At 46.5% G+C, this 14191-nt stretch overlaps 6 non-coding genes and 18 pseudogenes across 6 annotated transcripts; all 24 read right to left on the reverse strand.

Annotated features, from left to right (window-relative positions):
• Nucleotides 1-11: 11 nt before the first annotated feature.
• On the reverse strand, nucleotides 12-130 carry LOC136738083 (uncharacterized; annotated as a pseudogene).
• Nucleotides 131-340: 210 nt separating this feature from the next.
• On the reverse strand, nucleotides 341-459 carry LOC136737941 (5S ribosomal RNA). Its single transcript, XR_010812539.1, has one exon. It is a non-coding gene; the product is annotated as a 5S ribosomal RNA (ribosomal RNA).
• Nucleotides 460-675: 216 nt separating this feature from the next.
• Nucleotides 676-794, reverse strand: LOC136738163 (uncharacterized; annotated as a pseudogene).
• A 227-nt stretch (nucleotides 795-1021) lies between these two features.
• Nucleotides 1022-1140, reverse strand: LOC136738038 (uncharacterized; annotated as a pseudogene).
• A 221-nt stretch (nucleotides 1141-1361) lies between these two features.
• Nucleotides 1362-1480, reverse strand: LOC136737917 (5S ribosomal RNA). The gene has a single exon (XR_010812535.1). It is a non-coding gene; the product is annotated as a 5S ribosomal RNA (ribosomal RNA).
• A 224-nt stretch (nucleotides 1481-1704) lies between these two features.
• Nucleotides 1705-1823, reverse strand: LOC136738288 (5S ribosomal RNA). The gene has a single exon (XR_010812590.1). It is a non-coding gene; the product is annotated as a 5S ribosomal RNA (ribosomal RNA).
• Nucleotides 1824-2038: 215 nt separating this feature from the next.
• LOC136738256 (uncharacterized) lies at nucleotides 2039-2157 on the reverse strand (annotated as a pseudogene).
• Nucleotides 2158-2376: 219 nt separating this feature from the next.
• Nucleotides 2377-2495, reverse strand: LOC136738066 (uncharacterized; annotated as a pseudogene).
• Nucleotides 2496-2714: 219 nt separating this feature from the next.
• On the reverse strand, nucleotides 2715-2833 carry LOC136738096 (uncharacterized; annotated as a pseudogene).
• A 218-nt stretch (nucleotides 2834-3051) lies between these two features.
• LOC136738135 (uncharacterized) lies at nucleotides 3052-3170 on the reverse strand (annotated as a pseudogene).
• Nucleotides 3171-3380: 210 nt separating this feature from the next.
• On the reverse strand, nucleotides 3381-3499 carry LOC136737884 (5S ribosomal RNA). Its single transcript, XR_010812504.1, has one exon. It is a non-coding gene; the product is annotated as a 5S ribosomal RNA (ribosomal RNA).
• Nucleotides 3500-3714: 215 nt separating this feature from the next.
• Nucleotides 3715-3833, reverse strand: LOC136738248 (uncharacterized; annotated as a pseudogene).
• Nucleotides 3834-4052: 219 nt separating this feature from the next.
• LOC136737999 (uncharacterized) lies at nucleotides 4053-4171 on the reverse strand (annotated as a pseudogene).
• Nucleotides 4172-4390: 219 nt separating this feature from the next.
• On the reverse strand, nucleotides 4391-4509 carry LOC136738097 (uncharacterized; annotated as a pseudogene).
• Nucleotides 4510-4735: 226 nt separating this feature from the next.
• LOC136738039 (uncharacterized) lies at nucleotides 4736-4854 on the reverse strand (annotated as a pseudogene).
• A 221-nt stretch (nucleotides 4855-5075) lies between these two features.
• Nucleotides 5076-5194, reverse strand: LOC136738098 (uncharacterized; annotated as a pseudogene).
• A 226-nt stretch (nucleotides 5195-5420) lies between these two features.
• On the reverse strand, nucleotides 5421-5539 carry LOC136738040 (uncharacterized; annotated as a pseudogene).
• A 220-nt stretch (nucleotides 5540-5759) lies between these two features.
• Nucleotides 5760-5878, reverse strand: LOC136737918 (5S ribosomal RNA). Its single transcript, XR_010812536.1, has one exon. It is a non-coding gene; the product is annotated as a 5S ribosomal RNA (ribosomal RNA).
• A 213-nt stretch (nucleotides 5879-6091) lies between these two features.
• Nucleotides 6092-6210, reverse strand: LOC136738179 (uncharacterized; annotated as a pseudogene).
• Nucleotides 6211-6420: 210 nt separating this feature from the next.
• LOC136737964 (5S ribosomal RNA) lies at nucleotides 6421-6539 on the reverse strand. The gene has a single exon (XR_010812541.1). It is a non-coding gene; the product is annotated as a 5S ribosomal RNA (ribosomal RNA).
• Nucleotides 6540-7428: 889 nt separating this feature from the next.
• LOC136737954 (uncharacterized) lies at nucleotides 7429-7547 on the reverse strand (annotated as a pseudogene).
• A 210-nt stretch (nucleotides 7548-7757) lies between these two features.
• LOC136738184 (uncharacterized) lies at nucleotides 7758-7876 on the reverse strand (annotated as a pseudogene).
• Nucleotides 7877-8095: 219 nt separating this feature from the next.
• Nucleotides 8096-8214, reverse strand: LOC136738060 (uncharacterized; annotated as a pseudogene).
• Nucleotides 8215-8433: 219 nt separating this feature from the next.
• Nucleotides 8434-8552, reverse strand: LOC136737997 (uncharacterized; annotated as a pseudogene).
• Between the last annotated feature and the right edge of the window lie 5639 nt (nucleotides 8553-14191).

Genomic DNA, 14191 nt, shown 5'->3' on the forward strand with positions numbered 1-14191 from the left:
GAAGACGTAAAAGCTTGCAGCACCAGGTATTTCCAGGAGGTCTCACATTCATGTACTTACCAGGTCCTGCCCCGTTCAGCTTCCGAGATCTGACGAGATCGGGCGCGTTCAGGATGGTGTGGCCGCAAGCCGAGATGCCTGGCTGCATGATGTCTCTTAAAGGCTGGCGGGTATTGACGGAACTGCCAGCAAAAAAAAAAACGAAAAATAGAGGGAAATATACCAGTGCAGCAAAGGGTGTTGAAAGTAGCCTAGTACGTGTACAATTCTTCAATTATATCTCCTGGAGACAGATAGAGAGTATTAAGAGCTACGATGAAGTTACCCAGGAGACGCAAAAGGCTTGCAGCACCTGGTATTTCTAGGAGGTCTCCCATCCAATTACTGACCAGGCCCTGCCCCGTTTAGCTTCCGAGATCTGACGAGATCGGGCGCATTCAGGACGGTGTGGCCGCAAGCCGAGAGGCCTGGCTGCATGATGTCTCTTAAAGGTTGGCGGGTATTGACGGAACTTCCAGCAAAAAAAAAAAAAAAAAAGAAAAATGGATGGAAAAATATCAGTGCAGCAAAGGGTGTTGAAAGTAGCCGGGTACATGTACAATTCTTCAATTATATCTCCTCCAGACAGAAAGAGAGAATTAAGAGCTACGATGAAGTTACCCAGGAGACGTAAAAAGTTTGCATCACCTCGTATTTCCAGAAGGTAACCCATAAAAGTACTGACCAGGCCCTGCCCCGTTTAAATTCCGAGATCTGACGAGATCGGGCGCGTTCAGGACGGTGTGGCCGCAAGCCGAGAGGCCTGGCTGCATGATGTCTCTTAATGGCTGGCGGGTATTGACGGAAATTCCAGCAAAAAAAAAAAAAAAAAAAAAAAGAAAAAGAAAAATGGAGGGAAAAATATCAGTGCAGTAATGGGTTTTGAAAGTAGCCGGGTACGTGTACAATTCTTCAATTATATCTCCTCCAGACAGAAAGAGAGTATTAAGAGCTACGATGAAGTTACCCAGGAGACGTAAAAAGCTTGCAGCACCTGGTATTTCTAGGAGGTCAGCCATCCAAGTACTGACCAGGCCCTGCCCCGTTTAGCTTCCGAGATATGATGAGATCAGGCGCGTTCAGGACGGTGTGGCCGCAAGCCAAGAGGCCTGGCTGCATGATGTCTCTTAAAGGCTGGCAAGTATTGACGGAACTTCCAGCAAAAAAAAAAAAAAAAAAAAAATAGAAAAATGGAGGGAAAAATATCAGTGCAGCAAAGGGTGTTGAAAGTAGCCGGGTACGTGTACAATTCTTCAATTATATCTCCTCCAGACAGAAAGAGAGAATTAAGAGCTACGATAAAGTTACCCAGGAGACGTAAAAGCTTGCAGCACCAGGTATTTCCAGGAGGTCTCCCATCCAAGTACTGACCAGGTCCTGCCCCGTTTAGCTTCCGAGATCTTACAAGATCGGGCGCGTTCAGGACGGTGTGGCCGCAAGCCAAGAGGCCTGGCTGCATGATGTCTCTTAAAGGTTGGCGGGTATTGACGGAACTTCCAGCAAAAAAAAAAAAAAAAAAAAAAAAAAGAAAAATGGATGGAAAAATATCAGTGCAGCAAAGGCTGTTGACAGTAGCTGGGTACGTGTACAATACTTCAATTATATCTCCTCCAGACAGATAGAGAGTATTAAGAGCTACGATAAAGTTACCCAGGAGACGCAAAAGGCTTGCAGCACCTGGTATTTCTAGGAGGTCTCCCATCCAAGTACTGACCAGGCCCTGCCCCGTTTAGCTTCCGAGATCTGACGAGATCGGGCGCATTCAGGACGGTGTGGCCGCAAGCCGAGAGGCCTGGCTGCATGATGTCTCTTAAAGGTTGGCGGGTATTGACGGAACTTCCAGCAAAAAAAAAAAAAAAAAAGAAAAATGGATGGAAAAATATCAGTGCAGCAAAGGGTGTTGACAGTAGCTGGGTACGTGTACAATACTTCAATTATATCTCCTCCAGACAGATAGAGAGTATTAAGAGCTACGATAAAGTTACCCAGGAGACGTAAAAGCTTGCAGCACCAGGTATTTCCAGGAGGTCTCACATTCATGTACCGACCAGGTCCTGCCCCGTTTAGCTTCCAAGATCTGACGAGATCGGGCGAGTTCAGGATGTCGTGGCCGCAAGCCGAGACGCCTGGCTGCATGATGTCTCTTAAAGGCTGGCGGGTATTGACGGAATTTCCAGCAAAAAAAAAAAAAAAAAAATAGAAAAATGGAGGGAAAAATATCAGTGCAGGAAAGGGTGTTGAAAGTAGCCGGGTACGTGTACAATTCTTCAATTATATCTCCTGGAGACATAAAGAGAGTATTAAGAGCTACGATGAAGTTACCCAGGAGACGTAAAAAGCTTGCAGCACCTGGTATTTCTAGGAGGTCTCCCATCCAAGTACTGATCAGGCCCTGCCTCGTTTAGCTTCCGAGATCTAACGAGATCAGGCGCGTTCAGGACAATGTGGCCGCAAGCCAAGAGGCCTGGCTGCATGATGTCTCTTAAAGGCTGGCGGGTATTGACGGAACTTCCAGCAAAAAAAAAAAAAAAAAAAAAGAAAAATGGAGGGAAAAATATCAGTGCAGCAAAGGCTGTTGAAAGTAGCCGGGTACATGTACAATTCTTCAATTATATCTCCTCCAGACAGAAAGAGAGAATTAAGAGCTACGATGAAGTTACCCAGGAGACGTAAAAAGTTTGCAGCACCTCGTATTTCCAGAAGGTAACCCATAAGAGTACTGACCAGGCCCTGCCCCGTTTAAATTCCGAGATCTGACGAGATCGGGCGCGTTCAGGACGGTGTGGCCGCAAGCCGAGAGGCCTGGCTGCATGATGTCTCTTAATGGCTGGCGGGTATTGACGGAAATTCCAGCAAAAAAAAAAAAAAAAAAAAAGAAAAATGGAGGGAAAAATATCAGTGCAGCAAAGGCTGTTGAAAGTAGCCGGGTACATGTACAATTCTTCAATTATATCTCCTCCAGACAGATAGAGAGTATTAAGAGCTACGATAAAGTTACCCAGGAGACGTAAAAGCTTGCAGCACCAGGTATTTCCAGGAGGTCTCACATTCATGTACTTACCAGGTCCTGCCCCGTTCAGCTTCCGAGATCTGACGAGATCGGGCGCGTTTAGGATGGTGTGGCCGCAAGCCGAGATGCCTGGCTGCATGATGTCTCTTAAAGGCTGGCGGGTATTGACGGAACTGCCAGCAAAAAAAAAAACGAAAAATAGAGGGAAATATACCAGTGCAGCAATGGGTGTTGAAAGTAGCCTAGTACGTGTACAATTCTTCAATTATATCTCCTGGAGACAGATAGAGAGTATTAAGAGCTACGATGAAGTTACCCAGGAGACGTAAAAGGCTTGCAGCACCTGGTATTTCTAGGAGGTCTCCCATCCAAGTACTGACCAGGCCCTGCCCCGTTTAGCTTCCGAGATCTGACGAGATCGGGCGCATTCAGGACGGTGTGGCCGCAAGCCGAGAGGCCTGGCTGCATGATGTCTCTTAAAGGTTGGCGGGTATTGACGGAACTTCCAGCAAAAAAAAAAAAGAAAAAGAAAAATGGATGGAAAAATATCAGTGCAGCAAAGGGTGTTGACAGTAGCTGGGTACGTGTACAATACTTCAATTATATCTCCTCCAGACAGATAGAGAGTATTAAGAGCTACGATAAAGTTACCCAGGAGACGTAAAAGCTTGCAGCACCAGGTATTTCCAGGAGGTCTCACATTCATGTACCGACCAGGTCCTGCCCCGTTTAACTTCCAAGATCTGACGAGATCGGGCGAGTTCAGGATGTCGTGGCCGCAAGCCGAGACGCCTGGCTGCATGATGTCTCTTAAAGGCTGGCGGGTATTGACGGAATTTCCAGCAAAAAAAAAAAAAAAAAAATAGAAAAATGGAGGGAAAAATATCAGTGCAGGAAAGGGTGTTGAAAGTAGCCGGGTACGTGTACAATTCTTCAATTATATCTCCTGGAGACAGAAAGAGAGTATTAAGAGCTACGATGAAGTTACCCAGGAGACGTAAAAAGCTTGCAGCACCTGGTATTTCTAGGAGGTCTCCCATCCAAGTACTGATCAGGCCCTGCCCCGTTTAGCTTCCGAGATCTAACGAGATCAGGCGCGTTCAGGACAATGTGGCCGCAAGCCAAGAGGCCTGGCTGCATGATGTCTCTTAAAGGCTGGCGGGTATTGACGGAACTTCCAGCAAAAAAAAAAAAAAAAAAAAAGAAAAATGGAGGGAAAAATATCAGTGCAGCAAAGGCTGTTGAAAGTAGCCGGGTACATGTACAATTCTTCAATTATATCTCCTCCAGACAGAAAGAGAGAATTAAGAGCTACGATGAAGTTACCCAGGAGACGTAAAAAGTTTGCAGCACCTCGTATTTCCAGAAGGTAACCCATAAGAGTACTGACCAGGCCCTGCCCCGTTTAAATTCCGAGATCTGACGAGATCGGGCGCGTTCAGGACGGTGTGGCCGCAAGCCGAGAGGCCTGGCTGCATGATGTCTCTTAATGGCTGGCGGGTATTGACGGAACTTCCAGCAAAAAAAAAAAAAAAAAAAAAAGAAAAAGAAAAATGGAGGGAAAAATATCAGTGCAGTAATGGGTTTTGAATGTAGCCGGGTACGTGTACAATTCTTCAATTATATCTCCTCCAGACAGAAAGAGAGTATTAAGAGCTACGATGAAGTTACCCAGGAGACGTAAAAAGCTTGCAGCACCTGGTATTTCTAGGAGGTCAGCCATCCAAGTACTGACCAGGCCCTGCCCCGTTTAGCTTCCGAGATATGATGAGATCAGGCGCGTTCAGGACGGTGTGGCCGCAAGCCAAGAGACCTGGCTGCATGATGTCTCTTAAAGGCTGGCAAGTATTGACGGAACTTCCAGCAAAAAAAAAAAAAAAAAAAAATAGAAAAATGGAGGGAAAAATATCAGTGCAGCAAAGGGTGTTGAAAGTAGCCGGGTACGTGTACAATTCTTCAATTATATCTCCTCCAGACAGAAAGAGAGAATTAAGAGCTACGATGAAGTTACCCAGGAGACGTAAAAAGTTTGCAGCACCTCGTATTTCCAGAAGGTAACCCATAAGAGTACTGACCAGGCCCTGCCCCGTTTAAATTCCGAGATCTGACGAGATCGGGCGCGTTCAGGACGGTGTGGCCGCAAGCCGAGAGGCCTGGCTGCATGATGTCTCTTAATGGCTGGCGGGTATTGACGGAACTTCCAGCAAAAAAAAAAAAAAAAAAAAAAGAAAAAGAAAAATGGAGGGAAAAATATCAGTGCAGTAATGGGTTTTGAATGTAGCCGGGTACGTGTACAATTCTTCAATTATATCTCCTCCAGACAGAAAGAGAGTATTAAGAGCTACGATGAAGTTACCCAGGAGACGTAAAAAGCTTGCAGCACCTGGTATTTCTAGGAGGTCAGCCATCCAAGTACTGACCAGGCCCTGCCCCGTTTAGCTTCCGAGATATGATGAGATCAGGCGCGTTCAGGACGGTGTGGCCGCAAGCCAAGAGACCTGGCTGCATGATGTCTCTTAAAGGCTGGCAAGTATTGACGGAACTTCCAGCAAAAAAAAAAAAAAAAAAAAATAGAAAAATGGAGGGAAAAATATCAGTGCAGCAAAGGGTGTTGAAAGTAGCCGGGTACGTGTACAATTCTTCAATTATATCTCCTCCAGACAGAAAGAGAGAATTAAGAGCTACGATAAAGTTACCCAGGAGACGTAAAAGCTTGCAGCACCAGGTATTTCCAGGAGGTCTCCCATCCAAGTACTGACCAGGTCCTGCCCCGTTTAGCTTCCGAGATCTTACAAGATCGGGCGCGTTCAGGACGGTGTGGCCGCAAGCCGAGAGGCCTGACTGCATGATGTCTCTTAAAGGTTGGCGGGTATTGACGGAACTTCAAGCAAAAAAAAAAAAAAAAGAAAAATGGATGGAAAAATATCAGTGCAGCAAAGGATGTTGACAGTAGCTGGGTACGTGTACAATACTTCAATTATATCTCCTCCAGACAGATAGAGAGTATTAAGAGCTACGATAAAGTTACCCAGGAGACGTAAAAGCTTGCAGCACCAGGTATTTCCAGGAGGTCTCACATTCATGTACTGACCAGGTCCTGCCCCGTTCAGCTTCCGAGATCTGACGAGATTGGGCGCGTTCAGGATGGTGTGGCCGCAAGCCAAGATGCCTGGCTGCATGATGTCTCTTAAAGGCTGGCGGGTATTGACGGAACTGCCAGCAAAAAATAAAACGAAAAATAGAGGGAAATATACCAGTGCAGCAAAGGGTGTTGAAAGTAGCCTAGTACGTGTACAATTCTTCAATTATATCTCCTGGAGACAGATAGAGAGTATTAAGAGCTACGATGAAGTTACCCAGGAGACGTAAAAGGCTTGCAGCACCTGGAATTTCTAGGAGGTCTCCCATCCAAGTACTGACCAGGCCCTGCCCCGTTTAGCTTCCGAGATCTGACGAGATCGGGCGCAATCAGGACGGTGTGGCCGCAAGCCGAGAGGCCTGGCTGCATGATGTCTCTTAAAGGTTGGCGGGTATTGACGGAACTTCCAGCAAAAAAAAAAAAAAAAAAAGAAAAATGGATGGAAAAATATCAGTGCAGCAAAGGGTGTTGACAGTAGCTGGGTACGTGTACAATACTTCAATTATATCTCCTCCAGTTAGATAGAGAGTATTAAGAGCTACGATAAAGTTACCCAGGAGACGTAAAAACTTGCAGCACCAGGTATTTCCAGGAGGTCTCACATTCATGTACCGACCAGGTCCTGCCCCATTTAGCTTCCAAGATCTGACGAGATCTGGCGAGTTCAGGATGTCGTGGCCGCAAGCCGAGACGCCTGGCTGCATGATGTCTCTTAAAGGCTGGCGGGTATTGACGGAATTTCCAGCAAAAAAAAAAAAAAAAAAAATAGAAAAATGGAGGGAAAAATATCAGTGCAGGAAAGGGTGTTGAAAGTAGCCGGGTACGTGTACAATTCTTCAATTATATATTCTCCAGACAGAAAGAGAGTATTAAGAGCTACGATGAAGTTTCCCAGGAGACGTAAAAAGTTGGCAGCACCTGGTATTTCCAGAAGATCTCCCATCCAAGTACTGACCAGGTCCTGCCCCGTTTAGTTTCCGAGATCTTCCGAGATCGGGCTCGTTCAGGACTGTGTGTCCGCAAGCCGAGAGGCCTGGTTGCATGATGTCTCTTAAAGGCTGGCGGATATTGACGGAACTTCCAGAAAAAATAATAAAGAAAAAGAAAAATGGAGGGAAAAATATCAGTGTAGCAATGGGTGTTGAAAGTAGCCGGGTACGTGTACAATACTTCAATTATATCTCCTCCAGACAGAAAGAGAGTATTAAGAGCTACGATGAAGTTACCCAGGAGACGTAAAAGCTTGCAGCACCAGGTATTTCCAGGAGGTCTCACATTCAAGTACTGACCAGGTCCTGCCCCGTTTAGCTTCCGAGATCTGACGAGATCGGGCGCGTTCAGGATGGTGTGGCCGCAAGCCGAGACGCCTGGCTGCATGATGTCTCTTAAAGGCTGGCGGGTATTGACGGAACTGCCAGCAAAAAAAAAAAAAAAAAATAGAGGGAAAAATACCAGTGCAGCAAAGGACGATGAAAGTAGCCGGGTACGTGTACAATTTCTCAATTATATCTCCTCCAGACAGATAGAGAGTATTAAGAGCTACGATAAAGTTACCCAGGAGACGTAAAAAGTTTGCAGCACCAGGTATTTCCAGGAGGTCTCACATTCATGTACCGACCAGGTCCTGCCCCGTTTAGCTTCCGAGATCTGACAAGATCGGGCGCGTTCAGGACGGTGTGGCCGCAAGCCGAGATGTCTGGCTGCATGATGTCTCTTAAAGGCTGGCGGGTATTGACGGAATTTCCAGCAAGAATAAAAAAAAAAAAAAAGAAAAATGGAGGGAAAAATATCAGTGCAGGAAAGGGTGTTGAAAGTAGCCGGGTACGTGTACAATTCTTCAATTATATCTTCTCCAGACAGAAAGAGAGTATTAAGAGCTACGATGAAGTTCCCCAGGAGACGTAAAAAGCTGGCAGCACCTGGTATTTCCAGGAGGTCTCACATTTAAGTACTGACCAGGTCCTGCCCCGTTTAGCTTCCGAGATCTGACGAGATCGGGCGCGTTCAAGATGGTGTGGCCGCAAGCCGAGATGCCTGGCTGCATGATATCTCTTAAAGGCTGGCGGGTATTGACGGAATTTCCAGCAAAAAAAAAAAAAAAAAAATAGAAAAATGGAGGGAAAAATATCAGTGCAGGAAAGGGTGTTGAAAGTAGCCGGGTACGTGTACAATTCTTCAATTATGTCTTCTCCAGACAGAAAGAGAGTATTAAGAGCTACGATGAAGTTCCCCAGGAGACGTTAAAAGCTGGCAGCACCTGGTATTTCCAGGAGATCTCCCATCCAAGTACTGACCAGGCCCTGCCCCGTTTAGTTTCCGAGATCTGACGAGATCGGGCGCGTTCAGGACGGTGTGGCCACAAGCCAAGAGGCCTGGCTGCATGATGTCTCTTAAAGACTGACGGGTATTGACGGAACTTCCAGCAAAAAAAAAATGGATAAAGAAAAATGGAGGGAAAAATATCAGTGCAGCAATGGGTGTTGAAAGTAGCCGGGTACGTGTACAATACTTCAATTATATCTCCTCCAGACAGAAAGAGAGTATTAAGAGCTACGATGAACTCACCTAAAGGATTATTAGGAACACCATTCTAATACTGTGTTTGACCCCCTTTCGCCTTCAGAACTGCTTTAATTCTACGTGGCATTGCTTCAACAAGGTGCTGAAAGCATTCTTTAGAAATGTTGGCCCATATTGATAGGATAGCATCTTGCAGTTGATGGAGATTTGTGGGATGCACATCCAGGGCACGAAGCTCCCGTTCCACCACATCCCAAAGATGCTCTATTGGGTTGAGATCTGGTGACTGTGGGGGCCAGTTTAGTACAGTGAACTCATTGTCATGTTCAAGAAACCAATTTGAAATGATTCGACCTTTGTGACATGGTGCATTATCCTGCTGGAAGTAGCCATCAGAGGATGGGTACATGGTGGTCAAAAAGGGATGGACATGGTCAGAAACAATGCTCAGGTAGGCCGTAGCATTTAAACGATGCCCAATTGGCACTAAGGGGCCTAAAGTGTGCCAAGAAGACATCCCCCACACCATTACACCACCACCACCAGCCTGCACAGTGGTAACAAGACATGATGGATCCATGTTCTCATTCTGTTTACGCCAAATTCTGACTCTACCATCTGAATGTCTCACCTCTTTTTCCTATTTGTAGTGGAGATGAGTGGTACCCGGTGGGGTCTTCTGCTGTTGTAGCCCATCCGCCTCAAGGTTGTACGTGTTGTGGCTTCACAAATGCTTTGCTGCATACCTTGTTTGTAACGAGTGGTTATTTCAGTCAAAGTTGCTCTTCTATCAGCTTGAATCAGTCGGCCCACTCTCCTCTGACCTCTAGCATCAACAAGGCATTTTCGCCCACAGGACTGCCGCATACTGGATGTTTTTCCCTTTTCACACCATTCTTTGTAAACCCTAGAAATGGTTGTGCGTGAAAATCCCAGTAACTGAGCAGATTGTGAAATACTCAGACCGGCCCGTCTGGCACCAACAACCATGCCACGCTCAAAATTGCTTAAATCACCTTTCATTCCCATTCAGACATTCAGTTTGGAGTTCAGGAGATTGTCTTGACCAGGACCACACCCCTAAATGCATTGAAGCAACTGCCATGTGATTGGTTGATTAGATAATTGCATTAATGAGAAATTGAACAGGTGTTCCTAATAATCCTTTAGGTGAGTGTATATGTATGTATGTGTATGTATGTCCAATTGCTTTGACAATACAAATGAAATGAATTGAGAGAGAGAGAGAGAGAGAGAGAGAGAGAGGAATATGAGTTCCTAAAAAACATTTGTTTTTATACATAAGCGGATTTAATTTGTGATTTACAAATGAATATATAGCACTATAAACATACACAGAAGACATGGAATAGAAATTCAGAAGAAAAAGTATTCAAAAAATAATAATTTTAAGAGAAACACAAAAAGAAGAAAGCAGAGAGACAGTTCAGGAAGAAAAGTCAGAAAAGAAAAGCTGAAGACAAGAATTGGAGGTAAGAGACAAATAATTAAACAAAAAAATATGTATTAATAAAATAAATAAGCATTCTCAGTAGTTGACTCAGCCAATGAAAATGCAGAGCTCCGATTTGAATAGAGTGACAGTAGGAGAGAGCCCAACTGCCACTGAGACTGATAGAAATCTATCGAACAGCAGTCTGACTGCAGAGCTGCCTTTTGAAATCCGATACCCTGAAGACATTCGCTCTGCACAGGCTAAGAAGGACTACAAACAAGCTGTGATGAGAGCATCTCCTTAGACCCTCATCCTAGACTACACCGGTAAAGGAGAAAACAGGGTCAAGAACAATCTACTGTTCTACACCGCCTTTCACAAAACCCTGTGCCAGACATACCCCAATAACAACAAGAGGGGCATTAGCAGAGGCAGGCAGATCTCAGTGCTGGTAGAGAAAGACACAGACAGTGTGATGCTCACTTTTAATGTATACCACAACGGGACCATCATGGTGCAGGGCAGCGAGAGCAGCCTGGACCAATTAGCTCTCGGCTTCCACACCTCAAAGCAGCAGACTGAGGTAGAGAAACAAGAGCCAGAGCCGGCCACCCTGCAGTCTGCCCCCAGCCACACGGAGCCAGACAGTGCCCCATCTCCCACAGACTGCCCCCCTGTCTCCCCAAAACTGTCCAGCAACATTAAAACACTAAAGGAATGCCTATCAGTGCTGGAGCTGGAGTTTGCGGAGTTCAGGGAGCAGACCTTGAGCACCCTGGCCCAGACCTCCTTGTGCGATCAGCTCCGGGATGAGATGCACAGACTAAAGATGCAGCACAAGGCTGAGATCCATGAGCTGAGAGCAGCAGTGAGAGACCTGGAGGAGCAGAGCCAAACCCTGAGGACGGAGCTGCGCAGAGCGAGGGAGGAGCTGACCAGGACACCCCAGCACAGCTAAGGAGCCTGCAGAGCCAGCTGGAGGAGCTAAGAGAGGAGCTACACATCACTGGAGCACAGAGACTGCACTGCACTGACCCCACAACACCTCCAACCCCTGATGCACCCACTGATCCACCCACACTCCCCACCACTCCTGACACACCCACTATCACCAGACCTGCCACTAATACACAACCCCCTGAAACGCCACTCCCCCAAAACACACCCGCTGCCCCCACCACTCCCGACGCAAACCCGGAGTGGCAGGTCAACGCAGAGGTGGTCATTCTGAGCGAATCCAATGGGAAGTTCCTGGTTGAGAGGCGCCTCTTCCCTGGGCGAAAAGTGAAAAAGCTTTGGTGCTCCACAGCACAGAGAGCCCTGGAGCTGCTCTCCAAGAGGAGGCTTTGCCAAGTCAAACACATCCTCATCCACACCGGCACTAACGACCTGAGTGCCCGCAGGGGCGATGTGGCCTCAGCCCTGAGACAGGTAGCAACGAAAGCCACAGAGGAATTCCCAACTGCCAAAATTTCCATCTCCACACTGCTGCCCCACACAGACGTGCCCCTGCACATCATCCAGGCCATCAACGCAGAAGTGTCCCGAAGATGTGCCCTCCTCCCCAACGTCCACCTGGCACACCACTGAGACATCCAGCCACATCACCTGTATGACCACGTCCACCTCAACAAGACGGGTGTGAGGATCATCTCAAAGGTCCTCAAGGACACAACCCTGGGCCGAAACCCCACACACCCCCACCTCGAGACCAGGAGCAAACCCCCCAGCCCCCGGCCACATCCCCAGCCACCGGCTCCACCCCAGCCCCTGAGACCCCGCGGCCCCATTCCCCACCCCCCCATCCCCAGAGGGCCCGTCCAGCACAGCAGAGCGGACAGCCGGGGACCAGCACAGCCACACAGCCACGCAGCAGCGGCTTCCAGAGCCTGGAGGCCCGATGCTGCCCAGCTGGCCCAGATAAGGCAACTCCTCAGTGTCATCTGTACCACACTGCTGAGTTAACTGAGCCTCAACACACATATATATGGTTGTGGAGATGGAGAGTAAGAAAAAATGTGATTTAATTATTCTGATATTTTGATGCAAAGATAAAATCTTTGAGTGATTATTATGTATATCCATATATAATTATTAATAGTAATATAATATCAGTTGTAGACCACAAATTAAACTTTCTTATGTAGAAGAGACAAGTATAATAAAATATATTAACATGTCCTTTAAAATAAGCAGTTGGAATATGCAGGGTTTACACTCCTCAACTTTTGGAATGAAGAGCACAGGCCCTGAACTGATCAACACTGTAAATAGTTCAGATGTTTTCATTCTTGTAGAGACTTGGTGCTGTGCAGATATGTCTATACACTGGATGGATACAATGGATACAGGGAGCTGATTGTGCCCTCCTATAAAAAACCCAAAGTCAGGTGTGGCAGGGCCTCGTGGGGGATTATCGTGTGGTACAGGGAGGAGCTCCGAGCAGCCCTATGCCCAGTACAGAGAGGAGACACACACCTGTGGATGAAAATCAGAAAAGACACCCTACAAAATAACACAGATATATACCTATGTGCAATTTATATGCCAACCGCAGACTCCCCCTACTATAATGAGGAAGGCTTTCATGAGCTTCAAAACGAAATCTGCCACTTCCAGACCCTGGGCTCTGTACTGCTGTGTGGCGATCTCAATGCCAGGACTGGCAGAGAGATGGACTACATCAATACAGAGGGGAACACACACCTGTTCGGAGACTCCCCGCTGTGCCACACACACACCTCCACACTGACACAGCCACGACAGCGTGGTAAACAAGAGCAGGAAGCAGGTAGTGCGCCTATGTAAAAGCCTGGGTCTATATATCATCAATGGCAGGACCAGGGGGTACTCTCTGGGGAGATTCACATACTGCTCAGCTCTGGGCAGCAGTGTGGTGGACTACGCCATAACTGACCTGGACCCACAAGCCAACAATGCGTTTATAGTCAGACAACAATCTCCACTATCAGACCACAGCCAAATAACACTTTACCTAAAAAGATCAGCGCAGCCACAAGTCAGAGCCAAACTTCCCACAAAACTGGTCTCCCTGCCACCCAGTTAGAGATGGTCAGAGCCCAGCACAGAGAACTACACAAGAGCCCTGAATAGTGATGAGATTGAAAACATGTTAGACAGATATCAATCCTCACACTATCAAATAAACCAAAACGGAATAAACTCAGCCACCAAAACACTGAATGAAATATTTGAGAGACTGGCTTTAAAATCAAACATTAAAACAATTAAAAACCAAAATATGAAATCGTCTAAAAGAAAAAAAGAACAGTGGTGTGACCAGGAGTGTGAAACTTCTAGGAAACACCTGAGACATCTCTCCAACACTAAACACAGAGAGCCCGACAACCAGGAGGCTCGCCTCAGCTACTGCCAGGCCCTGCGGCACTACAAGCAACTCCTCAGTAAGAAAAAAGACCACTATATGGGCAGAATAAATACCCCAAAAACAAAAAATGAAATACCAATTCAAAATGGAGAAATCTGGAAAACACACTTTGAAAAACTTTACCAAAATGTTGAAAACAATCCAAAGCCAGAACAGGTTAAAATATTAAAAAACCTAAATAAATTGGAAGAAATCATTAAGAATAACCAAAATCCCTTAGATAACCCATTTACAATACAGGAACTAAAACATCAACTCAAAATCCTCAAACCCAGGAAAGCCAGCGGCCCCGACAGCATCAGCCCTGAGATGCTGAAGCACAGCAGCCCGCAGCTGCAGGAGGCTCTGCTCAAACTCTTTAACCTGGTGCTGAGAGCCGGGTGTTTCCCTGAGGTCGGGAATCAAGGATTGATCACCCCGATTTTTAAAAGTGGAGACAAATTAGACCCCAATAACTACTGGGGCAGCTGTGTGAGCAGTAACCTGGGGAAGGTGTTCTGCAGTATCATCAACGCCCAGATACTGGCCTTCCTTACCAAGCACAGTGTCCTGAATAAGAGTCAGATTGGCTTCCTACCAAAACACCGCACAACCGATCATATTTACACTCTACACACC

The sequence above is a fragment of the Amia ocellicauda genome, unplaced genomic scaffold (genome assembly GCF_036373705.1).
Source record: "Amia ocellicauda isolate fAmiCal2 unplaced genomic scaffold, fAmiCal2.hap1 HAP1_SCAFFOLD_55, whole genome shotgun sequence".
Taxonomy (NCBI): domain Eukaryota; kingdom Metazoa; phylum Chordata; class Actinopteri; order Amiiformes; family Amiidae; genus Amia; species Amia ocellicauda.